The sequence below is a fragment of the Phyllobates terribilis genome, unplaced genomic scaffold (genome assembly GCF_046119375.1).
Source record: "Phyllobates terribilis strain yellow unplaced genomic scaffold, ASM4611937v1 Scaffold_2__4_contigs__length_985480577, whole genome shotgun sequence".
NCBI classification, from domain to species: domain Eukaryota; kingdom Metazoa; phylum Chordata; class Amphibia; order Anura; family Dendrobatidae; genus Phyllobates; species Phyllobates terribilis.
Genome location: NW_027362762.1, coordinates 430,341,053 through 430,366,877, shown reverse-complemented (window position 1 = coordinate 430,366,877; position 25,825 = coordinate 430,341,053). Strand labels below are relative to the sequence as shown.

General features: G+C 47.8%; 1 protein-coding gene across 1 annotated transcript in view; it reads right to left on the bottom strand.

The window, feature by feature from the left end:
• LOC141246090 (multidrug and toxin extrusion protein 2-like) overlaps window positions 1-25,825 on the bottom strand; it is a 354,159-nt gene that overhangs the window by 220,259 nt on the left and 108,075 nt on the right. The window lies entirely within an intron of this gene.

Here is a 25,825-nt window from a genome sequence, read left to right as displayed (position 1 = left end):
TGTCTAGTGTAAGATATGCTGTACTTTATACAACTGACAGGTGTCAGGACTAGTGTTGAGCCACCCCCGTAGTGTTCGAGTTCGGTTCGGTTCGTCGAACACCCGTGTGTTCGCCGAACTGTTCGTCGAACTGTTCGTCGAACACCTTCGAACACCGTTAAAACCAATGGCAGGCAAACAAAAACACATAGAAACACATAGAAAACACCTTCAAAGGTGTCCAAAAGCTGACAAACTGCTCAGAAGACATAACTAACACATGGAAAAGTGACAAGTACATATAGTCATGCGAAAATAAAAGAGGTGGAGGAGTAAAAGGAGGGGGAGACACAGATATAGGCATGTCATGCCCTTCTAAAATCCAAAAAGTGAGAAGCCGACACGGCCAGTCCGTTCCTGCCCGTGCCACCTCCGTGTCGCCGGGTTTGTGCCAGAGCCGCGGTGGAACCTGACGGCCAGCCCCCCTCTCCTAATACTGGTGCCTGTCCGCTGGTGGGTCGAGCCCCCCGCGGTGGGGGGGGAGTAACATCTGCAGAAGAAAGACCATCTTCCAGCCAAACTAACATGTCGACTTCTTTTCGTGGACAATGTGATACGATCCCTTTGTTACGGACACGCCCATCGCTACAAATTCCAGATGAGGCACAAAAACAGCAGGTGCTTCAGCGGATATCAAGTGCTCCTTCAAGTGGGCTCTCCTCCACCTCAACTTCAACATCACAAATACTCCAGTCCTCAGAGGTGTCACCCCAATCGCACTTGCTTCCTCACAGCTCCCAAGTCTCCAGCTGCCCGTCTGAGTATGGGGTAACACAGATGGTTGAGTCTGCACAGCTGTTTACTCATACTATAGCCTGGGAAATGGAGGTCTGCTCCAGAGCTTCTATTAATCCAGACGAGGAAATGATTTGCACTGATGCCCAGAATCTTTATAAGTCGGATCCAGGACCAGATGAAGAAGGTTCTGAGCATAATGTAGACCCTCGTTCCCAAACTGTAACTCCTGTTGGTGGAGACAATGATGAAGACGATGATGAGACTCAAATACCTGATTGGAGCGACAACTTGACTTTTCGGTCAGGGCAGGAAGAGGTTGGCTTTGAGGACGACGGGTGTGATAACACACAGGGTGATGATGACAAGGTTGGAGATCCCACTTACTGTCAACCCACAGTCAGCCAGTCGATGAGGTCACCCGGGCCTTTGCCTGGCCTTTGGGATGTCGCGGTGGTCGGCTCCCTGGCCCGTACCCTGGGGTCACTCTTTAAAAGGGTGGATAATTGTTAATTTTATAAGAGTTTGTGACACCACCTGTGGTATCTGGTGAGAAGCACCAGCGCTGCAGCAGTCCACTGAGGCCCGTGATAAGGCAGCTCGATGGTATAGCTCCCCACAGGTGGAGCTAGGTCTCAGGGCAGCGTATGCAGGGGGAATGCAGGACAGGCGAGACCCAGCTGGGTCAGAGCAAGAACGGAAACGGACACGGTAGTCACTTCAGTACCTTTTACTGGAGGAAATTCAGGCACATCCTGGAGCACTGTAGGGTGAAGGGTGCATATCAGGATCCTCCCCAATGAGCGGGTGTAGGGCCTCCTGTTTCTTGCCTCTGCGCAGTAAGTTTCTGACCTGCCTGGAGCTAGGCCTAACTTTGTCTCTGTCCTACGCTGGCTGACCTTGTGGTAGGGCCTTCTCTTGAAGTTCACGCTCCCAGTATGCGGGGCCTAAACGTCTCCTGGCTCTGTTACGTATCAGCACCTTAGCGATCCTGGGACTTGTAGTTCTCCAGGGATTCCGGTTATGCCTTACTGGGTCATAGAGATCCCGGCAAGCTCGGATCCGGTGTCCGGTAAATGCTTCGGGGTGAGCTGGTTAAGCTCCTCTGCCCCTTATGTACTAACTCGCCACTCGCCTTCGGCCTACTCGGGCCCTCAATAGGCTATACACACTAACGGCAGCTTGCCGCGCTTCACCGATCTTATGACGCCGGCACACCTTAAGCTCTATCTGGGCTCCCTGAATCTAGCTAGCAGGAGCCTCGTGCTCCACTGCTGAACTATTAACTGTGTTCTCTAGACTAGACTGAGCTCCACTGCAGACTGACCTCTCTTAGGCTTCTCTACTGCAGGAACTCTTCAGAGGAACTGAACTGCCTAGCTCCACCTTCCCTATTTATATCCCTAACGGGCTCCCTCTGCTGGTCTGAGGTGGAAGGTGGAGATGTGTGAATGTTTATGGGGGCCTCTTGTGGAGGATTCCATCAATACACTCTTCTAGGATCTGTGATACCAAGCGCAGCGGGGCGTCACAGATGCTATTGACGACGAGGTTAGGTTGCGCCTTCCTGGACAGAGATGGAGTACTGGAAGCACGTCAACAACTGCATCCTCAACCACAACTCCGCCTCAGACCACAAGTCGTAGTGGCTCTTCAGGTCGCATGGGCTCTAAGCCTTGCACAGCCTGGGCATTTATTCAGATCGATAAGGATGACCCAACTCGTGTTATCTGTAATATTTGTCACCAAAAGCTAAGTAGAGGCCAAAAAATCCATAGTTTGAGTACTTCATGCATGTACCATCACATGGATATGAAGCATAAGTTGCAGTGGGAAGCTCACTGTGCTACAATGCGGCCTAGCAGGCTGGGCCAACCACCGTCTGCCCCATCTTGTGCATCCGCGGCCTCTTTATCCTCTGTGACTGGGGGGACAGCAGTCACACATGTTTTTGGACGCAGACCTGCCACCTCTTTACCTGCAAAAGCCAGTGTGATTGGCAGGTCGTCAGTTCATTGGGAAGTGGAAACACCTGCTGGTGTTGAGAGCTCTCTGACATCGAGAGCACCACCTTTGGATCAAGGCAACCTAACATGTCCGCCTGCATCTTCCTCACAGACCGGCAGTTTGCCAGGGACACCCTACTCAACCCCGTCAAAGCACAACAGCCAGCCCTCGGTCCCTCAGATGTGGACAAGTAAAAGACCATTTCCTCCTAGCCATGAGAAAGCTAAGAGGTTGAATTTCACCATCTGCAAGCTGTTGGCTACAGAAATGCTGCCTTTCCGCCTGGAGGACACAGTGGATTTTTGAGACCTTATGTCCGTCGCAGTGCCCCAGTACCAGATGCCCAGTCGGCACTACTTCTCAAAGAAAGGTGTGCCTGCGCTCCACCAGCATGTCGCACACAACATCACCGCTTCTTTGAGAAACTCTGTGTGTGACAGGGTGCATTTCACCACAGACACTTGGACGAGTAGGCATGGACAGGGGCGTTACATGTCGCTGACAGGGCACTGGGTAACTATGGTGACAGCAGGACAAGGGGCTGCTGTCCAAGTCTTGCCATCCCCGCGAGTTGTACGTCAATCCTCTTTATCTAGAAGTTCCTCCACTGCTTCTGCCTCCTCAACCTCCTCTCGGTCCTCCACCTGCACCCAAAGCCTGTCTGGTAATGCCACCTGCTTTCTAACTGCGCACCTCCTTACTATGCTGGCAGCAGGGCTCAACGGCATCAGTGTTTACTTTGAAATGTCTGGGAAATGTGAGTCACACAGCTGAGGACTTGTGGTCAGCTCTGGAGACCCAGTTTCATGAATGGTTGTCTCCACTGGACCTGCAACCAGGGAAGGCCGTGTGCGACAATGCTGCAAACCTGGGTGCGGCCCTTCGCCGGGGCAATGTTACACACGTGCCTTGTATGGCTCACGTGTTGAACCTGGTTGTCCATAAATTTTTAGCCCACTATCCCGGACTAGATGGCCTTCTGCAGAGGGCACGGTCGCTGTGTGCTCACTTCCGCCGTTCGCATCCCGCAGCTCAACGACTTACATCTCTACAGAAGTCGTTGGGCCTGCCAGTTCACCGGCTGAAATGCGATGTGCCGACACGGTGGAATTCAACTCTGCACATGTTGCAGCGACTGTGGCAGCACCGACAAGCCCTGGTGCAATAGTTTCTGACGTATAGCCTGGGCCAACGAGATCCAGAGGTGGGGCAAATCACACAGCAGGAGTGGTCTCAGATCAGGGACCTATGAAGTTGACGCGCCCCCTGGGCCGTGGGGTACCCGGAGCCGGGCCGGTAGACGCTGGGGGTTGTAGTCACTGTGGCGGTGACCCGGTCCGTGACCCAGGGCGGTCAATCCAACGGTAATTTGTATATATGGATTTTATAATGTCCGACTACGCCACCTGTGGAGTGCGGCCAAAGGGGCCGCCGCTGCGGAACAGTCCTCTGAAGCTGGTGGTTTTGCTGCAATGGTATTATTACTCACCACAGGAAGAGTGTAGCTTCAGGGCAGTGTGGGTGGATGATGGTGGTTGTAGTGCAGGGAGTCAGTAATGAACACAGAGTCCGTGTGATGCAGTCCCAAGATCTTTACTCACAGTTGTTGCAGTCCAGATTACAGGTACCAGAGCTATCTCACCCGTCGTGCTGTGCGTACTCAGTGAGGGGCTCAGTCCACCCCCAGATAGCTCCGGAGTACTTAGCAGGACCCCCTTCTGTGTGTCCTTTCTCTGGCCTTCTCCCTGCACCTCACACCCAGTGACACTTCGATCCGGTATCCTCGGGCCTTGGCGGGCGACTTGTGTTCCGTCCCCTGGGTCCTATGTGGCTACCTTCTTAGTGAGACTGGTGTGGACTTTTGCCTGCAGTACATGAAATGCTGCAGCCTCCGGTTTCTAGTTGAGCCTTGCTGTTTCTCCTCTAGTTGAGGGACCGGTTCCCCTTATCTGGCCTGACCCCTCTACTTCCTGGTAGCAGCGGGAGTACAGGTGGCCTTCTGCACGGCCCGTAGCCCTAGGGTCCCTTCGGTTCCTGGAGCCTTCCTGCTCCCACTCCTCTCTTCTCTCCTTCAGTCCTGGGCCTCCCAGGCTAGGCCCGCCTCCTGAGCAGAGCTCATGCCGAGCCTCTGCTCCTGTCACTTTTCCTCCTCTGACTGGCTTGCTCTTTCTAAGATGACTTCCTATTTATACTTTCCCTGTCATGTGCTCCCCTAAGCTGCTCCCCTAAGCACCCACTACATAGGATCCTCCCACCAGCTAGGGACCTGGAACTGTGCTCTCCCTTAGGAGCAATCTCGCCCTAACCCCACAGCGGGTATGTGTTGGATGCAGGTGTTAGGGTCCCGAGCCATACGCCTTCCTTACCTGAGGGTGAGATACCACACCTCTGGGTGAGATGCAGTAACTCTGTGGTGACTGCACCCTCAGGGGCGCCACACACCTTTCTGCACAGTTTTGAAATGGCGACGAAGATGTTTAGTGCTGACGACGATGCCATTATCAGCATAACTATTCCGGTGATTTACATGCTGGAGCACACATTAAACAGAATTCAGAGTCAGGTGGTCGGACAAGAGGAGGTAGAGGAAGTAGAGGAGGAGTCGTATGCGGAAGGGATAACATCTCCAAGGTCCAGACGGTTGGCAGCACCAAGGAGGCAGGCATGGGAGGGTGGGGGAGAGGGATTAAACAGGGCGCATGGTAGCAGACAAAATGTTGAAGAAGGTGCAGGAGCCGAGGAAGAAGTGGAGGATGATCTGGCGATGGGCATGGAAGACTCATCAGATGAGGGAGACCTTGATCACATTAATGTTGTGCGAGGTTGGGGGGAGAGGGCAGAGGAAAGAAGCATGATTCTTACCTCGCTACCAACACAACAAGGACTTGGTCCTCCTGGATGCGCAAGACACATGAGTGCCTTCTTGCTGCACTACCTGCAACATGACCCTCAGATTGCAGAATTCGAAGTAATCTCGACTACTGGGTTGCCACACTCTTAGATCCCCGGTACAAAAGTAAATTTGCCGAAATAATTCCTGCCATAAAAAGGGATTGACGCATGCAGGAGTATCTGCAGACGCTGTTGCAGAATCTTACATGTGCTTTTCCACAAAACACCAGTGGTGCACGAAGTGAATCTCACAGTTCTAACTTGCCAACCGCGGGACTGTCGAGTCTTCATCACTCAAACTGTAACAGTAACACAGTATCTGCTGGTAACAGCAATTTTGTGAAATCGTTTCACCACTTTTTTAGACCATCCTTTGCAAGGCCACAGGAGACAAGAAGTCTGACACATAGTCAATGCCTAGAGAGGATGGTGCAGGAGTATCTCCAAGTGAACATCGAAGCCATGACTGTGTCACTGGACCCTTGCTCATTTTGGTATTCCAATCTGGAAAAATGGCCGGAGCTCGCCACTCACGCCTTGGAGATCTTGTCATGCCCTGCAGCCAGTGTTCTCTCTGAACGTGTGTTCAGCGCTGCTGATGGTGTGCTGACAGATAAGCGCACGCGGCTGTCCACTGAGAATGTAGACAGACTCACGTTCATAAAGATGAACAAATCATGGATTCGCAAGGACTTTTCTAATCCTGTGTTATCCTTGGGAGGCTAAAAGCTTGAGGATTTGGTAATATCACCTCACCAACCGTTTTAAACAACTGTGGGGCAATTGAAGCCACTTAACCCTAGAACGCATGACCATAAAAATCTACACTTTCATATACCTGGGGCCTTTTAGGCCCGTGTGCAAATAACATTGAATAACTCAAACTCAAATGACAAACAACTATATACATGAAGAATACCTAGAGTTTCAAAATTCTAACTAAAGTAATCTTGCAGAAAATAGAAAACAATTAACAGGGCGGGACTGCGAGGCCCCAGGTATGCGTTCTAGGGTTAAGTGGTGTCTGTGCCACAATTTTGGGAAAAAATGGAAACTCTTTTTGGAGTCCCCTTGCTGTGTCTTACGTGACGTTGGCATCGTCAATTCCAGGTGGGTTGGGTCGCTCCCCCCCCCTTTTAACTGTAAGAAACTACATACACTATGGCTTGGGGTAACACAGATGATTGAGTCTGAAGAGCTGTTTACTCAGAGGTCTGCTCCAAATCTTCAGTGTCTGCTAGTCAGCGTAGAATTTTTAACTGCATCTAGCCTAGGCAATACTTTGGGCGTAGTAGCCCAGCTGTGAAGCAAGCTGCACCACCTGTGTATCTAATAAGAATTTTTAAATGCATCTAGCCTAGGCAGACTGTGGGGACCCCCAACCAAACCCAGACGCTCAGCCCCCCTACCGCCCCCCTTTCCTTGACAATACAATAATGTAACTCTTACAACTGGATGGGTGAGGATCGGTCACAGCTTTATTAACTCTTTATACTCATTCCATTAGAAAGACATTTTATTTCTAAAATAATTCAGCTTGTTGCAGCATGCCCTGGGTCTCCACTCCGGCAACTTGGCCAACAAGTGTAACTCTCCAACATATCCTTTCTATTTCCAGGCCACGGAGGATCCTGCGTACTCGTATGCAGGACTCTGACCCCCACCCATCACTCTTAACGCTTGTTCCACTCCGTCCTGGAGTCCTGACAGGAATATGTCCAGTCCAATATCCATTAAGTGAACACCGTCGGGCCATATGAGGCCTGCTTTATCTCCTTCCAGTTGTCGGTGTCGTACCACTACACCGCCTCTGTCTCTTCTAAATTTTGCCATCCGAATATTTATTACCCGCCTTGTCCGTTCGATGGCCGTGATGTCTCGCGCACCTTGCCATACCACTATCGGCACAATCTCTGACCATACTATAGCTAGTTTTGTGAAAAATTCTCTGAAGCGCTCAGTGTCTAGTTTCATTATTGCCATTAGTTATGCGCTCTTGTGATGACCTAGGTTGTTTCCCCCGGCCTGTATAACTAAGATGACCAGACATCTTGCCTCTCTCCCTACCTTGATTACCTCCATTAGTACCTGTGGCCATAGCAGGCCTCTAATACCTCTCCAGTTGAAATATGTGTTATGAAACTCTAATTTCCTCCCGCCTGGGCGGACTTTCGCCCTTTAATCTGCCCAATATATATATACGAGTGGCCTATCACCCACACTGTTGGCTTAGCGTCACCTGTAAAAGAAACAAACCACGTTAGGATAACAAGTCCGGTCTTATGTATCTTGCCAAACACGTGGATCACCATCTCTCTATCCTCTGAACTTCCGTTTCTGACAGTCCTGCTCTTGCTGCTTCTGTGGCCGCGCCTATGCGGAATGAGTGTGTCCCGTAATCTTTGGGGTGGTTCCCTGCCGATGTTATGCATTTATTAAATATAGCTTGGAACTGGTATCTTGATAATGGCAATGTGTGATAGGAACAAATTACTTTGTGATCTGATGGTTAGATATGGTTTTACTATTGTTACCCGACTCAGTGTACCGTTTGTGGGTTGTAGAAGTACCCAAGTGCCCCTGCCCGCTGGAACCATTTTCGATTTGTGTATGTGTAGACGTATTGCATTATTGCCTATGACTACGTCCTGGTGTAATAAGCCTCCACTGGTGCTAATTTTGGATTGAGGGACTAATTCGCTTTTGCATAGCACCCCGAAGAAGGCGATCACAAATGCAGTAGACAGTAGTGTTGCTTCAAATTGTGAGTGTCAGGTTAATGGTGTTAGGGATATGATGTGAGAAATCAGTTTTAGTGACACGGGACGGGACGTCTACACTCCTGACTTGGCTGACCCCTTTTCCACCCTTTTATGGATTGTCTGATGATGAATCTTTGTCACATCTCCCCAATTCAGTAGTTGGAAGTGAAATGCTACTCCGGTCAGACACCGCTGCGCTGACGCCCCTGATATGCCCCTCATCATTAGCTGGTGGAGAAATTCTATGGTGACTTGTGATCTGGCTTGTTCACATTGGTCAACCCGTCTGCCTGCTACTAGTCGTGTCCACTCTTCCCATGCCTTACCGTATGCTTGCCACGTCGACGGGGCAACTGACGCTCTGATTAATGGCATCAACTATTCGCCACTAGATCCCATAGGGAAGGTGGGCAACTGTTGTCCCGATGGGTGGGCATTGTGGAAGAGCTCTGTGAAAATCTGCCAATTGAATTGTTATAAAGCGTTAGCAGCAGCTTTAGACCCCTCAGCATAGTGGCTAGCGCGGACCCATACATTGTGTTTTAGGCACAGGAATGCTAGCCTGGGTAGTAGGCCTAGCACTGGGAGAGACGATGATGCCATCTTATTAATGCAGTGCGCTAAGCTGGTGTTTTTTGTTATGAAGCGTATATTTTTGTAAGCCAGGAACGCGCCCCATATTTCTATTGCTACCACTATTGGGAAGAAAAATTATTTTCAGGGCTAGATGCAGCGAAAAATTATTATTAATTGAAAAGTTGGTGGAGCTTGGTATAGATGGCCTAATACAATGAGACCCACACACTGCTAGAAGGCCAAATATTTTTTCAGAGTTAGATGCAGAAAAAAATTATATTCAGTTTGCAACCTGATGGAGGTCAGTATAGATGGACTAATAGAACAAGTCCCACACACTGCTAGAAGGCCAAATATTTTTTCAGAGGTAGATGCAGACAAAAAATTATTTTGAATTTGCAACCTGATGGAGGTCAGTATAGATGACTAATAGAACAAGTCCCACACACTGCTAGAAGGCCAAATATTTTTTCAGAGTTAGATGCAGAAAAAAATTATATTCAGTTTGCAACCTGATGGAGGTCAGTATAGATGGACTAATAGAACAAGTCCCACACACTGCTAGAAGGCCAAATATTTTTTCAGAGGTAGATGCAGACAAAAAATTATTTTGAATTTGCAACCTGATGGAGGTCAGTATAGATGACTAATAGAACAAGTCCCACACACAGCTAGAAGCCCAAATATTTTTTCAGAGGTAGATGCAGAAAAAAATTATATTCAGTTTGCAACCTGATGGAGGTCAGTAGAGATGGACTAATAGAACAAGTCCCACACACAGATAGAAGGCCAAATATTTTTTTAGAGCTAGATGCAGACAAAAATATATTCAGTTTGCAACCTGATGGAGGTCTGTATAGATGGATTAATAGAACAAGTCCCACACACAGCTAGAAGCCCAATATTTTTTCAGAGGTAGATGCAGAAAAAAATATATTCAGTTTGCAACCTGATGGAGGTCAGTATAGATGGACTAATACAACAAGTCCCACACACAGCTAGAAGCCCAATATTTTTTCAGAGGTAGATGCAGAAAAAAATATATTCAGTTTGCAACCTGATGGAGGTCTGTATAGATGGATTAATAGAACAAGTCCCACACACAGCTAGAAGCCCAATATTTTTTCAGAGGTAGATGCAGAAAAAAATATATTCAGTTTGCAACCTGATGGAGGACAGCGTTTCTTGGCCAGTTGGCAGTCTGCAGCACATGGTTGATTTCATGCTGCAGTGCCTAAGAAATGACCGCCGCATCGTCCACATTCTCAACACGGCTGATTATTGGGTGTCCACCCTCCTAGATCCTCGCTACCGGGACAACTTACAAAGCCTCATAACACCGTTGAACCGGGAGCGTAAAATGCGGGAGTACCAAGATGCACTGGTGCATTCCATCATGTTCTCCATTCCAACCGAGAGCAGTGCTGCTAGTGCTTTACAAAGCAGCTCAGTGCGTCGAGGCAGTGGAGGAAGCTCTGCACAAAGAGGGAGCAGAAGCAGTGCCTCAGCACAAGGCAAGACCAGTATGGCCGAAATGTGGCAAAGTTTTGTGTCCCCGCTGCCACAAATGTCTACACCATCACAGACGGCTCCAGTCAGCAGGAGGCAACGTTTCCGTCAGATGGTGACAGACTACATGTCTTGCCATCTTAGTGTACTCCCAGACGGCTCTTCTCCCTTCAAGTTTTGGGTCTGTAAGCTAGATACATGGCCAGAGCTAAGTCAGCATGAATTGGAGGTGCTAGCTTGCCCTGCTGCTAGTGTATTATCGGAACGCGTCTTTAGTGCCGCAGGTGGTGTACTAACAGACCGTCGCATGCGACTATCCTCCGATAACGTTGACCGGCTTACTTTTCTCAAAATGAACAAGGCCTGGATCTCTCATGAATTTGCCAGTCCTCTTCCAGAATAAATAATTGTTGGCAAAAGTATCCAGGTCTCCTGTTCTGTTCATGTTTCTACCACCTGAACTGTAATCCCTGAGCTCCAACACCGCCAGTTGGCGCTCGGAAGTGCCGTCTGCACAGTCAACACTTGCTGCCGTGTCATTGGGGTTCAGTAACGTCAGCTGTTCCCCGGCTGTGCGGATGGCAATTTCTCCTGCTCTGTCCACATTCTCACTACTACAGATTTTAAAGTTGCTCCAATTACACCTCTGGCTCCTCTGTTTTCAGTATTATCCCTGAGCTCCAACACCGCCAGTTGGCGCTCGGAAGTGCCGTCTGCACAGTCAACACTTGCTGCCATGTTATTGGGGTTCAGTAACGTCAGCTGTTCCCCTGCTGTGCGGACGGCAATTTCTCCTGCTCTGTCCACATTCTCACTACTACAGATTTTAAAGTTGCTCCAATTACACCTCTGGCTCCTCTGTTTTCAGTATTATCCCTGAGCTCCAACACCGCCAGTTGGCGCTCGGAAGTGCCGTCTGCACAGTCAACACTTGCTGCCGTGTTATTGGGGTTCAGTAACGTCAGCTGTTCCCCTGCTGTGCGGACGGCACTTTCTCCTGCTCTGTCCACATCCACTGTACTATTGATTTAAAACCTCCTCCAAATACACCTCTGGCTCCTCTGTTTTCAGTATTATCCCTGAGCTCCAACACCGCCAGTTGGCGCTCGGAAGTGCCGTCTGCACAGTCAACACTTGCTGCCATGTTATTGGGGTTCAGTAACGTCAGCTGTTCCCCTGCTGTGCGGACGGCAATTTCTCCTGCTCTGTCCACATTCTCACTACTACAGATTTTAAAGTTGCTCCAATTACACCTCTGGCTCCTCTGTTTTCAGTATTATCCCTGAGCTCCAACACCGCCAGTTGGCGCTCCGAAGTGCCGTCTGCACAGTCAACACTTGCTGCCATGTTATTGGGGTTCAGTAACGTCAGCTGTTCCCCTGCTGTGCGGACGGCAATTTCTCCTGCTCTGTCCACATCCACTGTACTACTGATTTAAAACCTCCTCCAAATACACCTCTGGCTCCTCTGTTTTCAGTATTATCCCTGAGCTCCAACACCGCCAGTTGGCGCTCGGAAGTGCCGTCTGCACAGTCAACACTTGCTGCCATGTTATTGGGGTTCGGTAACGTCAGCTGTTCCCCTGCTGTGCGGACGGCAATTTCTCCTGCTCTGTCCACATTCTCACTACTACAGATTTTAAAGTTGCTCCAATTACACCTCTGGCTCCTCTGTTTTCAGTATTATCCCAGAGCTCCAACACCGCCAGTTGGCGCTTGGAAGTGCCGTCTGCACAGTCAACACTTGCTGCCGTGTTATTGGGGTTCAGTAACGTCAGCTGTTCCCCTGCTGTGCGGACGGCAATTTCTCCTGCTCTGTCCACATCCACGGTACTACTGATTTAAAACCTCCTCCAAATACACCTCTGGCTCCTCTGTTTTCAGTATTATCCCTGAGCTCCAACACCGCCAGTTGGCGCTCGGAAGTGCCGTCTGCACAGTCAACACTTGCTGCCGTGTTATTGGGGTTCGGTAACGTCAGCTGTTCCCCTGCTGTGCGGACGGCAATTTCTCCTGCTTTGTCCACATCCACTGTACTACTGATTTAAAACCTCCTCCAAATACACCTCTGGCTCCTCTGTTTTTAGTATTTACCCTGGGCTCCAATACCGCTAGTTGCTGCTCAGAAGTGCCGTCTGCACAGTCAACACTTGCTCCAGTGTTATTGGGGTTCAGTAACGTCAGCTGTTCCCCTGCTGTGTGTCCGGCAAATTCTCCTGCTTTGTCCACATCCACTGTACTACTGATTTAAAACTTGCTCCAATTACACCTCTGGCTCCACTCTGTTTTTAGTATTTACCCTGGGTTCCAGCACCGCCAGCTGGTTCTCGGTAGTTCCATTTGCTCTTGTACCTTCTACTACCCATCCGGGTTCCAGTACCGTCAGCTGGTTCTCGGCAGTGCCTTTGGATTGGGTGCCTCCTTCTCGGTATCCAAGTTCCACCAACGTCTGCTGGTTCTTGGTGACTCCTATGTGGGCTGCGGGATCAGGCAATGAAGGCTAGTTCCATAGTGCCAATAGGACAAGCACCCCTTGTAGGACTGTGGGTTTTGGTAACTGCGGCCGGTTCGCGGCCTTGAACTTTTTTTTACATGGGTACCTTCTGCTACCCATCCGGGTTCCAGTACCGTCAGCTGGTTCTCGGCAGTGCCTTTGGATTAGGTGCCTCCTTCTCGGTATCCAAGTTCCACCAATGTCTGCTGGTCCTTGGTAGTGCTTTCTGGCACAGGTACCTCCTGCTTAGTAACCGAGTTCCAGTACCGTCAGCTGGTCTTCGGCAGTTCCATTGGCTCTTGTACCTTCTACTACCCATCCGGGTTCCAGTACCGTCAGCTGGTTCTCGGCAGTGTCTTTGGCACGGGTACTCCCTCCTGCCTAGCATGGTTCCTGCATGCCAGCTGTTTCTGGGTAGTGTCAACGTCACTTTGCCTCCAATGCGTTGTCCTGTCGTGTTGCGGTCGGGTTAGCCGACTCTATGGTGCCTGCAGTTTAGGTGACTCCTATGTGGGCTGCGGGATCTGGCAATGAAGGCTGGTTCCATAGTGCCTATAGGACAAGCACCCCCTGTAGGACTGTGGGTTTTGGTAACTGCGGCCGGCTCGCGGCCTTGAACTTTTTTTTACATGGGTACCTTCTGCTACCCATCCGGGTTCCAGTACCGTCAGCTGGTTCTCGGCAGTGCCTTTGGATTAGGTGCCTCCTTCTCGATATCCAAGTTCCACCAACGTCTGCTGGTCCTTGGTAGTGCTTTCTGGCACAGGTACCTCCTGCTTAGTAACCGAGTTCCAGTACCGTCAGCTGGTCTTCGGCAGTTCCATTGGCTCTTGTACCTTCTGCTACCCATCCGGGTTCCAGTACCGTCAGCTGGTTCTCGGTAGTTCCTCAGCTTTCTTGTACCTTCTGCTACATTTCCAAGTTCAAGCTTTTTTAAATGGTTCTTGGTAATCACTCTGGATCTCCCTGACGAGGACCCTGAAGACGAGGACCCTGAAGACCAACCCTAAGAAGACGAGGACCCCGAAGACATCGACCCTGAAGACGAGGACCCTGAAGACCACTCCGAAGAAGACGAGGACCCTGAAGACCACCCCGAAGAAGACGAGGACCCTGAAGACCACCCCGAAGAAGACGAGGACACTGAAGACCACCCCGAAGAAGACAAGGACCCCGAAGACGAGGACCCAGAAGACCAACCCGAAGAAGACGAGGACCCTGAAGACGAGGACCCCCGAAGACGACGACCCTGAAGACCACCCCGAAGAAGACCAAGAAGATGACCCTGAAGAAGTTGACCAAGAGGACAAAGAAGAGAAGACAAGCACCAAGATACAGAAGAACAAGAGACAGAAAACCAAGAAGCAGAAATACAAGAAGCTGCAGAACAAAAAGCGGAAGAACATTAAGCATAAGACTAAAAATCAGAGCAAAAGATAATATCTAAATTATAAGCAGAAGATGACTAAGCAGTGTATGGGGGTGAGTCCGTTCCTCCTCGTGGTGCCCCTGGAAAAGACCTGCTGCTGCAGGCCAAACTGAACTCGGACAAATCTGTTGTAAATCTTTTGTGACGGGCAGAACGAAAGGTGTAATGTCCAACCTTTTATAGATAACAACTACAGGAATGCCTGTCACAAATAAGAATATGATGAAGAAGAAGAATATGAAGAAGATGAAGAAGTAGAATATGAAGAATGTAAAAAAAAAGAATAATACGAAGAAGGTGAAGAAGAAGAAGATGAAGAAGGTGAAGAAGAAGAGGATGAAAAAGATGCTGAGGATGATGAAGGAGAAAGTGTGGGAGAAGTAAAAAAGAAGGTGAAGAGCATGGAAGTAGTGAAACATAAATATCTGAAAAAATATAAAAATACTTAACATAGTCAATATTTCCGTAACTCAGAAAGTCTTAAAAAAAATATTAATTCCTGCTATTCCATTTGATTGGGCTAAACCTCTATGCCTTTATTGTCTCCCCCACCTCCCCCAATACATTCTACATTATTCTTAGTTGTTTTCCTTCATGTAGAATTAACCTACAAGGAAAGAAAGGGTTTATTTTCATTCCGATATTTCTGTCCCATTGACTTGCATTGGTTTCCGGTATCGGAATCGGCGATATCCGATACTTTTTCGGTATCGGTCCGATCCAATCCGATCCCATATTTCCCGATATCGGAAGGTATCGCTCAACACTAGTTATAAATAGTGTTGAGCGATACCTTCCGATATCAGGAAATATCGGATCGAATTGGATCGGGCCGATACCCAAAAAGTATCGGATATCGCCGATTCCGATACCGGAAACCAATGCAAGTCAATGGGACACAAATATCGGAATGAAAATAAACCCTTTCTTTCCTTGTAGGTTAATTCTACATGAAGGAAAACAACTAACAATAATGTAGAATGTATTGGGGGAAGTGGTTGCCCAAATCGATGGGAACAGTGCTCACAGTGAAACATGAAAAGCCGGCAATTCAGCAGCGGCATACACCGGTACCCGACAATTTATAACAGAAAGAATAGAGCTTCACACATAGATTAGATAGATAGAAACATGTCAGTCACATTTATATGAAGTGCAGTGACAGTGTTGCTTACTGTACTTGTCATTTAGTGTAAAGGATTTATTAAAAAAATATTAGTGTTTTCATGCACCGTCTCTTTAAAAAAGCCGGCCGGCAATTCAGCGTCTGTACCCGACAATTTAGAATAGAAAGAATAGAGAATCACACATAGATTAGATAGATAGAAACATGTCAGTCACATATATATGAAGTACAGTGACAGTGTTGATTACTGTACTTGTCATTTAGTGTAAAGGATTTATTTAAACAAAATATTAGTGTTTTCATGCACCGTCTCTTTAAAAAAGCCGGCCGGCAATTCAGCGTCTGTACCCGACAATTTAGAATAGAAAGAATAGAGAATCATCCATAGATTAGATAGATAGAAACATGTCAGTCACATATATATGAAGTACAGTGACAGTGTTGATTACTGTACTTGTCATTTAGTGTAAAGGATTTATTTAAACAAAATATTAGTGTTTTCATGCACCGTCTCTTTAAAAAAGCCGGCTGGCAATTCAGCGTCTATACCCGACAATTTAGAATATAAAGAATAGAGAATCACACATAGATTAGATAGATAGAAACATGTCAGCCACATATATATGAAGTACAGTGACAGTATTGCATACTGTACTTGTCATTTAGTGTAAAGGATTTATTTAAAAAAATATTAGTGTTTTTATGCACCGTCTCTTTAAAAAAGCCGTCCGGCAATTCAGCATCTGTACCCGACAATTTAGAATAGAAAGAATAGAGCATCACACATAGATTAGATAGATAGAAACATGTCAGTCACATATATAAGAAGTACAGTGATAGTGTTGATTACTGTACTTGTCATTTAGTGTTAAAATAAAGGATTTATTAAAAAAAAAATTGGCGTGGGGTTCCTCCTAATTTTAGTCTCTAGCAGAGGTTAAGCAGACGGCTGGGGCAGATGTTTGAAGCCTGGGAAGGGGATAATACCCACGGAGCTTCCCAGGCTACTAATATCAGCCCCCAGCTGAATACCTAGCCTTTACTAGCTATTAAAATGGGGGACCCCCAAAAAAATGACGTGGGGTCCCCCCTATTTTAATAGCTAGCAAAGGCTAGGCAGACAGCTGGGGGCTGATATTAATAGCCCAGGAAGGGTGCCATGAATATTGGCCCCCTCCCAGGCTAGAAACACCAGCCGTCAGCCGCCCCAGAAATGGCGCATCCATAGGATGCACCAGTTCTGGCACTTAGCCTCGCTCTTCCCACTGCCCTGTAGTGGTGGCAGTGGGGTAATAGGGTTGGGGTTGATGTCAGCTTATAATGCCAGCTGACATCAAGCCCAGGTTAGTAATGGAGAGGCGTCTATAAGACACCCCCATTACTAACCCCATTGTCAAAGTTAAAAAAAACACAACACCCAGAATAAAATCCTTTAATTGAAATAAACACACAATTCTTTATTGTTCTAAATTAAACCATACTTACCGTCACGCCCATTCCAGCTGAAGCCAACGATCTCCTGCAATAAAAATAAAATAATAAAGCAACATCATCCTTACCTTCCCATGGTTCCCAGGACAGCTTCAGCTCTGCTACATCGAGATGACAGGCTGGACCGCAGCAGAACGCTGCCATCCAGCCTGTCATCCCGTGGACACTGAGAAGCGCAGGCATGCTTGCGCTCCTCAGTGTCTGGCTGTGACGGCATCCAGATGAGCCGACAATGAACTCAGCTCACCTCATGCACGTCACTGACAGCGTGGGGGAATTCTCCTGCGCATGCGGTGAGCGTGAGAGACTCGGCTCATCGGGATGCTGTCACAGCCTGACACTGAGGAGTGCAAGCATGCCTGCGCTTCTCAGTGTCTGCGGGATGACAGGCTGGATGGCAGCTTTCTGCTGCGGTCCAGCCTGTCATCTCGATGTAGCAGAGTTGGAGCTGTCCTGGGAACGATGGGAAGGTAAGGATGAGGTTGGTTTATTATTTTTCATTTATTGCTGGAGATCATTGGCTTCAGCTGGAATGGGCGTGACGGTAAGTATGGTTTAATTTAGAACAACAAAGAATTGTGTGTTAATTTCAATTAAAGGACTTTATTCTGGGTGTTGTGTTTTTTTAAAAATACTTTACTAGAAATTCATGGCGGTCATGTATAATATTGGCGTGACCCCATGAATTTCGGGCTTAGGGCCAGCTGATAATGCCAAGCTGGCCCTAACCCCTTTATTACCCAGTGAGCCACCGCACCAGGGCCCTGGATGAGTTGGGTACAGCGCCAGAAGATGGCGCTTCTATGAACGCGCCATTTTCCGAGGTGGCTGCGGACTGCAATTTGCAGCGGGTGGGGCCCAGAAAGCTTGGGCCTCCCTGCGCTGTGGATTCCAGCCCCCAGCTGCCTAGTTGTACCTGGCTGGACACAAAAATAGGGCGAAGCCCCACGTTTTTTTTTTTTTTAATTATTTCATGAAATTCATGAAATAATTAAGAAAAAAAGGGCTTCCCTATATTTTTGTGTCCGGCCAGGTACAAATAGGCAGCTGGTGGTTGGGGGCAGCCCGTTCCTGCCTGCTGTACCTGGCTGGACACAAATATAGGGCGAAGCCCCACATCAATTTTTTTTTAATTATTTCATGAATTTCCTGAAATAATTAAAAAAAAATTGACGTGGGGCTTCGCACTATATTTGTGTCCAGCCAGGTACAGCAGGCAGGAACGGGCTGCCCCCAACCACCAGCTGCCTATTTGTACCTGTTTGGACACAGCAATATAGGGAAACCCTTTCTTTCTTTCTTTATTATTTCATGAATTTCATGAAATAATTAAAAAAAAAATACGTGGGGCTTCTCCCTATTTTTGTGTCCAGCCAGGTACAACTAGGCAGCTAGGGGATGGAATCTGCAGCGCAGGGAGGCCCAAGCTTTCTGCCCCCCCCGCTGCAAATTGCAGTCCGCAGCCACCCCGGAAAATGGCGCGTTCATAGAAGCTGGATGATGTATCTGGCTGGCATACAAAAATATGGCAAAGCCCACGTCAAAATTTTTGTTAAAAATTAATTAAAAAATAAATAATAATTTAGGGACTGCATCTTTATTAACTCCTCAAATGTCATTTAGTGTTAAAATAAAGGATTTATTTAAAAAAAAATTGGCGTGGGATCCCCCATAATTTTAGTCTCTAGCGGAGGTTAAGCAGATGGCTGGGGCAGATGTTTGAAGCCTGGGAAGGGGGTAATACCCACGGAGCTTCCCAGACTACTAATATCAGCCCCCAGCTGAATACCTAGCCTTTACTAGCTATTAAAATGGGGGACCCCCCCAAAAAAATGACGTGGGGTCACCCCTATTTTAATAGCTAGCAAAGGCTAGGCAGACAGCTGGGGGCTGATATTAATAGCCCAGGAAGAGTGCCATGAATATTGGCCCCCTCCCAGGCTAGAAACACCAGCCGTCAGCCGCCCCAGAAATGGCGCATCCATAGGATGCACCAATTCTGGCACTTAGCCTCGCTCTTCCACGCTGCCCTGGTGCGGTGGCAGGGGGTAATAGTGGTGGGGTTCATGTCAGCGCCAGCTGCCATGAAGCCCATGTTAGTAATGATGGGCGTCTATAAGACACCCCCATTACTAACCTACAAAGTGTTAAAAAGAAAAAACACACACTACACCCAGAAAAAATAATTTATTTGAAATAAAACACACCATTTTATTTAATTCTTAGTTTACTAAAAAAAATAGTTACCTGTCCATGTTCCTGCGCTGATCTCCCATGCACAGCTGTCACATCTGGAGATGGTGACAGCTGTGCATGGCTGCTGTAAGCTCACGCTGCCGGGAACACGTCCGCTCCCGGCAGCGTGAGCCCCTGACTGAGGTCACCGGAGTGCATTCAGTCAGGGCAGCTCCGGAGACCTCCTTTACGGCACTGCTGTACCGTGGGAATTTCTCATGATACAGCGGGGCCGTAAATCAGCTAACCGGAGCAGCGCTGCCTGAACTCCGGCGAACCCACTTATGCAATGATGGGGCTGCATTATGGCCCCGTCATTCTAGCGGCCGCAGCGGTTCAGAGCGGTCACATTCTATGTGGCTGCTCTAAACTGGAGATCATCGTGGGACACTCGTGGACTACTACTGAGGGGTAAGGATAAGGTTGTGGTTTATTATTTTATATTTTATTACAGGAGATCGATGGCTTCGGGGAATTAGGTGTCTAGGTGAGTATAGGTGTAGTTTTTTATTTTTTACTTTATTTTAGGTGGCGATCGGCGGGGACAGGTAATGTATGAACTAATTTATTGTAGGTAACCACTGGCCACCAATGACATGTATTTAAAATTTATTGGGGACACAGTAGGGCAATTTAAATAGCAGGATCAGGCTGATGGGAACTACTGCTCCCATCGAGCTGATCCTGCTGGCACGAGTGGACGGGGGACAGACATAGGCCGATGGGAGTAGTAGTGTCACATCGGCCTATGTCTGCCTGCACACACACACACCCAGACATCGCACAGACACCGCGCACACCCGCACACACCCGCAGACATCGCACAGACACCGCGCACACACCCGCAGACATCGCACAGACACCGCGCACACACTCGCAGACATCGCACAGACACCGCATACACCCGCAGACATCGCACAGACACCCGCACACACTAATCATGACGGGCTGATGGTCTGCGAGGTGAGGCTGACCTGTGCGGCCGTGGGAAAGTTCATGTGAGTTCATGCAATGCAGTCAAGCATGAACTCACATGAACCCTCTGAGGGCACCGCGGCGACTTCAAATGAACAGCTGATCAGCATCACCTGATACCTCAGCTGTTCATTTGAAATAACCGGCAGGAAAGCGCAGCACAGAACGGGAAAGCCGGCGGTGAAGTCTTTTCACTGCCGGCTTCCCCGCCCGGGTCCTTCGCTCCCCGCTCCTTGGTGCTGCGCTCCCCCCCAGGTCCTAACTTACGATTGGGATGGGAGGTGGCGAGGGGAGCGGAGGAACGGGGTGGGAGGCTGCGGGGAAGCAGTATGGGGCTGTGTGATTGTTTAAAAGCCGGCGGCTTTTTACCGCCCGCCGGCTTTTAAACAATCAGGAGAATTCTTTCAAGCTGGGATGGCATTCTGATGACAGGCTGGATCTCAGCTGAGCGCTGCCACCCAGCTTGTCATCCTTCAGAGACACTGCAGAGCGCAGGCATTATGGGAACTTCCGATTCCGGTATTCGATATTGTAAAAGTAAAGGAATTAAGTATCGGAATTCCGATACCGCGAATATCAGCCGATACCCGATATTTCAGTATCGGAATGCTCAACACTAGTTATAAGCCATATCAGATGATTCAAAAGTCAATTTCTTCACAGAAAGAGTTAACACTCAGTCAGAACTGTGACTCTCTAAAAAGGGAAATGGCCGAAATCGACGGACAGAGGCAGGTGAGACGACCAGCTGAGAGTGACATGGAATGTGGACTGAAAAACAGGCAATTATCTGAGCTTCTGAAGGATAGAAAAATGTCTTTTCTAAATAGGGCGTTTCTGGAGATTTTTGACAGAGAAAGAAGATTTGGTTTAGGGAGTGGCTAAGAAAAATTTTTAATTATATGTTGTATCAAAGTGTTATACAATGTATCATTAGTTATTTATAATCTTATACAATAAAATTGTATAATTACATAGTTTCTTTAAATTCATATATTATACTTGTTTAAGTAGAGATTGTGTATGGCTGTATATATATACAGTGTATGTATATGTGTATATATAAATATATATATACTAGATGGTGGCCCGATTCTAATGCATCAGGTATTCTAGAATATGTATGCGGCCGACCGGGCGCGACTAATCAGCGAACCGTGCTAGTGAGGACTGGGGAGCGGCGCTGCCTGTGCGGGTACTTCCGCTAGCGCCGGTCATCTCCCTGCTGCATCGCCGCTGACCTTCGTGCGGCAGATGAGCCGCTAACGTCTGCTGTCTTGTTCTAAAATCCCGCATCGCTGATTGGTCGCACCAGCCCGGCCGCGTGTTTCAAATCCGGCGCCAATTCGTGGCCAGCGGCCACCACCAATCAGGAGAGTGGTGTTTTAAATTTGGCCGCGACCAATCAGCGAACCGTGTTAGTAAGGACCGGGGAGCGGCGCTGCCTGTGCGGGTACTTCCGCTGCGAGCAGCCGGGAGATGAACGGCTGGCGCCGGTCATCTCCCAGCTGCATTGCCGCTGACCTCCATGTGGCTACTTTGACGGCAAGTGTGAAGGGAGGACCGGAGAGCGGCGCCGCCTAGGCCGCCGGTCGAGGTACTTCTGCTGCGAGCAGCCGGGAGATGACGGGCTAGCACCGGTCATCTCCCAGCTGCATTGCCGCTGACCTCCGTGCGGCAGATGAGCCGCTAACGGCCGTCATCTTGTTCTGAAATCCCGCGTTGCTGATTGGCCGCGGCCGGACCAATCAGCGACGCGGGATTTCCTTGATGGACAGACAGACGGGATAAGCCGATTTTATATATATATATATGTATATATTTATAGTCATATAATTAAAAAAATAATAATTAATAAATTAGAATCTCATATATAAATTAAAGTAGCAATGTTTTGAATTGCATTAGAACCAATATATGTATAAAATATTTAAATAATTCTGTTTCTTTATGAATTTGATATTTAATTGTATTTTTTATATTTCCTTAGAGTTTTCATTCCAAAGCAGGATTTGATCAAACAACTCTAAAATGGATTTATTTCTTTACTGACACAGGATGTTGGAAAAAATTGCATGATTTTATGTGTATAACATTTTAAAATAATAATAATATGACTAGTTGAACTATATTATGTGTAACACTTATTAATTATTTCTTTTGTGATTTATAAGTAAAGTAGCTTTACAGCATGACGTGTGACAGCTGCAGCCTTTGAACTTTGAGCAAATAGTATAGAATCCCATTCATTCTATTTTCAGCTGACGTAACTTAAAACCTGGTAGCCAGTAAAAAAAGAATCTAAGACATTTCTATTTTTGCAAGTCATGAGTATTTTTTTCAAGCGTCCTAAATGTCAGTGAATTATTCTCATATTACATTATATGTACTTGGGGAATATTCAAAGAAATATTAAGACATTAAATTTAATAGTTTACTATGCGCATTGATAAATTATACAAAAATTTTGAGTTAAATATATATATATCTATAACTTTATATGTGGAATGTTTGAGTTGAACGAATCTGTAACAGTCACAGTGAAATATGATTAATGTGAGCAGCTGCTAACTGAATGTGAGGCCTCATGTGTGCAAAGAAAAAAAAAAAAACGTTTCTTTATGTGAAGGTACACAAATATATATTTAATTCTGAGAAAATTATGATACATAATTAATAGTGTTGAGCGAGCACTAAAATGCTCCGGTGCTCGTAGCTCGGGCCGAGCTCACCGTGATACTCGGGAGCTCGACCCGAGCAACGAGCCCAATGTTAGTCTATGGGAGACCTGAGCATTTTTGCGGCGGCGCCCCCAGCAGTCTGTAGAAAGCCTAAATGGAAGCATTTCTGACCCCAGGTCACTGCTGTCAACAACTTGGTCAGAGGTATTAAGCCACTTTTACGGGCTCACAATAAAACATTCAAAAACGAAACTGACAGTGCTTTCCTGTGAAATATGTTAAGTAATTTCCTTTCCAGGGTAAAGACTTGTGTATAAGGTAAAATAAATAACCAAAAACAAAAATACTCCTCCACACCTTGGGCTATGTTCACAAGTAGCATTTTTCATGCGTTTTTGCACTTTTGTATTGCTTTCAACCGTGACAAATGCATTCACCGGGAAATGTAATTTTAACATTTTACAACCTTATCTGGCCATGTGCTGTGTGACACATGCATACAGTGCTGAAAAGACATGGGAACAGCATGGGGAAGACCCCTGGAAGCATCTCTGACTCCCAGGTCACTGCCTAAAAGTGTGCCCATCAGAAGTGATCCTTGCTGCATCAGAAGATGCAGACTTGCAACTATCCCCGTGCAAGTCCTAGTCCCAGGGCAGTGTTCAATTGTACCTCCCCCATTCCTTGCAATGCAAGCGCAAATATGCAGCCAACCACCCACCCACCCGCAGGCTGCAATACCATACTGCTAGCTTTCACTTGAAATGGGGCCTTTTAGTTTAGAGGAGGCCGAAGCTGGCCACTACCTCATGACTGTTTCGGCAGCGAGGTATCCATACTCAGTCCCCAGCCGCCCGGCGGCCGGGTGTCCACGCTCGGTCCCCAGCCACCAGGGGGCGGCCGGGTGTCCATACTCGGTCCCCAGCCACCCCGCGGTCGGCGGGGTGTCCACACACGGTCCCCAGGTGCCTGGGGTCGGCAGGGTGTCAATAAACGGTCCTCAGCCGCCCCTATTTCTCCTGTCACCTTCCCACACACTTTTCTTAGCCTGGCCTGCTTTAGGGCAGCATTGGACGAGCCCACCAGAGAACCAGACTCCTCCAGTGTGCCCTGGCTTCTCCATCAGGGGAGTTGAGAGTGCCAAGGTGAGGAGCATGATGATGATGATAGAAGTTAACATCTGCTTTGTTTTCTTTTAATGCAAGCGTAAGTGTGCAGCCTGCCACTCACCCACCCCCAGGCTGCAATGCCATACTGCTAGCTTGCACTTGAAATGGGGCCTTTTAGTTTCGAGGAGGCCTAAGCGGGCCACTACCTCATGGCTGCTTCGGCGGCCTGGTATCCATACTCAGTCCCCAGCCGCCCGGCGGCTGGGTGTCCTTAGATGGTCCCCAGCCGCCCCTATTTCTCCTGTCACCTTCCCACACACTTTTCTTAGCCTGGCCTGCTTTAGGGCAGCATTGGATGAGCCCACCTGAAAACCAGACTCCTCCGGTGGGCCCTGGCTTCTCCATCAGGGGAAGTTAGCATTAGTGTTGAGCCACCCCTGTAGTGTTCGGGTTCGGTTCGGTTCGTCGAACACCGGGATGTTCGAGGAACTGTTCGTCGAACTGTTTGTCGAACACCTTAGAACACCGTCGAACACCGTTAAAACCAATGGCAGGCAAACAAAAACACATAGAAACACATAGAAAACACCTGCAAAGGTGTCCAAAAGCTGACAAACTGCTCAGAAGACACTCTCTTTAAAAAAGCCGGCCGGCAAATTCAGCAGCGGCATACACCTGTACCCGACAATTTAGACAAGAAGGAATAGAGCCTCACACATAGATTAGATAGATAGAAACATGTCAGTCACACATATAAGAAGCACAGTGACAGTGTTGGTTACTGCACTTGTCATTTAGTGTAAAGGATTTATTAAAAAAAATATTAGTGTTTTCATGCACCGTCTCTTTAAAAAAGCCGGCCGGCAATTCAGCATCTGTACCCGACAATTTAGAACAGAAAGAATAGAGCTTCACACATAGATTAGATAGATAGAAACATGTCAGTCACATATATAATAAGTACAGTGATAGTGCTGCTTACTGTACTTGTCATTTAGTGTAAAGGATTTATTTAAAAAAATAATAGTGTTTTCATGCACTGTCTCTTTAAAAAAGCCGGCCGGCAATTCAGCAGCGGTACCCGACAATTTAGAACAGAAAGATAGAGCATCACACATAGATTAGATAGATAGAAACATGTCAGTCACATATATATGAAGTACAGTGATAGTGTTGGTTACTGTACTTGTCATTTAGTATTAAAATAAAGGATTTATTATTAAAAAAATTGGCGTGGGGTTCCCCTTAATTTTAGGCTCTAGCGGAGGTTAAGCAGACGGCTGGGGCAGATGTTTGAAGCCTGGGAAGGGGGTAATACCCACGGAGCTTCCCAGGCTACTAATATCAGCCCCCAGCTGAATACATAGCCTTTACTATGTCAATCTCTGTCAATCTCTTCACTGGCTCCCCATTGCTCAGAGACTCCAGTTCAAAACCCTAACCATGACATACAAAGCCATTCACAACCTGTCTCCTCCATATATCTCCGACCTAGTCTCCCGTTACATACCTGCACGCAACCTCCGATCCTCACAAGATCTCCTGCTCTACTCCCCTCTTATCTCCTCCTCCCACAACCGTATACAAGATTTCTCCCGTGCTTCCGCCCTACTCTGGAACTCTCTACCCCAACGTATCAGATTCTCGCCTACCGTGGAAACCTTCAAAAGGAACCTGAAGACCCACCTCTTCCGACAAGCCTACAACCTGCAGTAACCACCGCTCCACCATACCGCTGCACGACCAGCTCTACCCTCACCTACTGT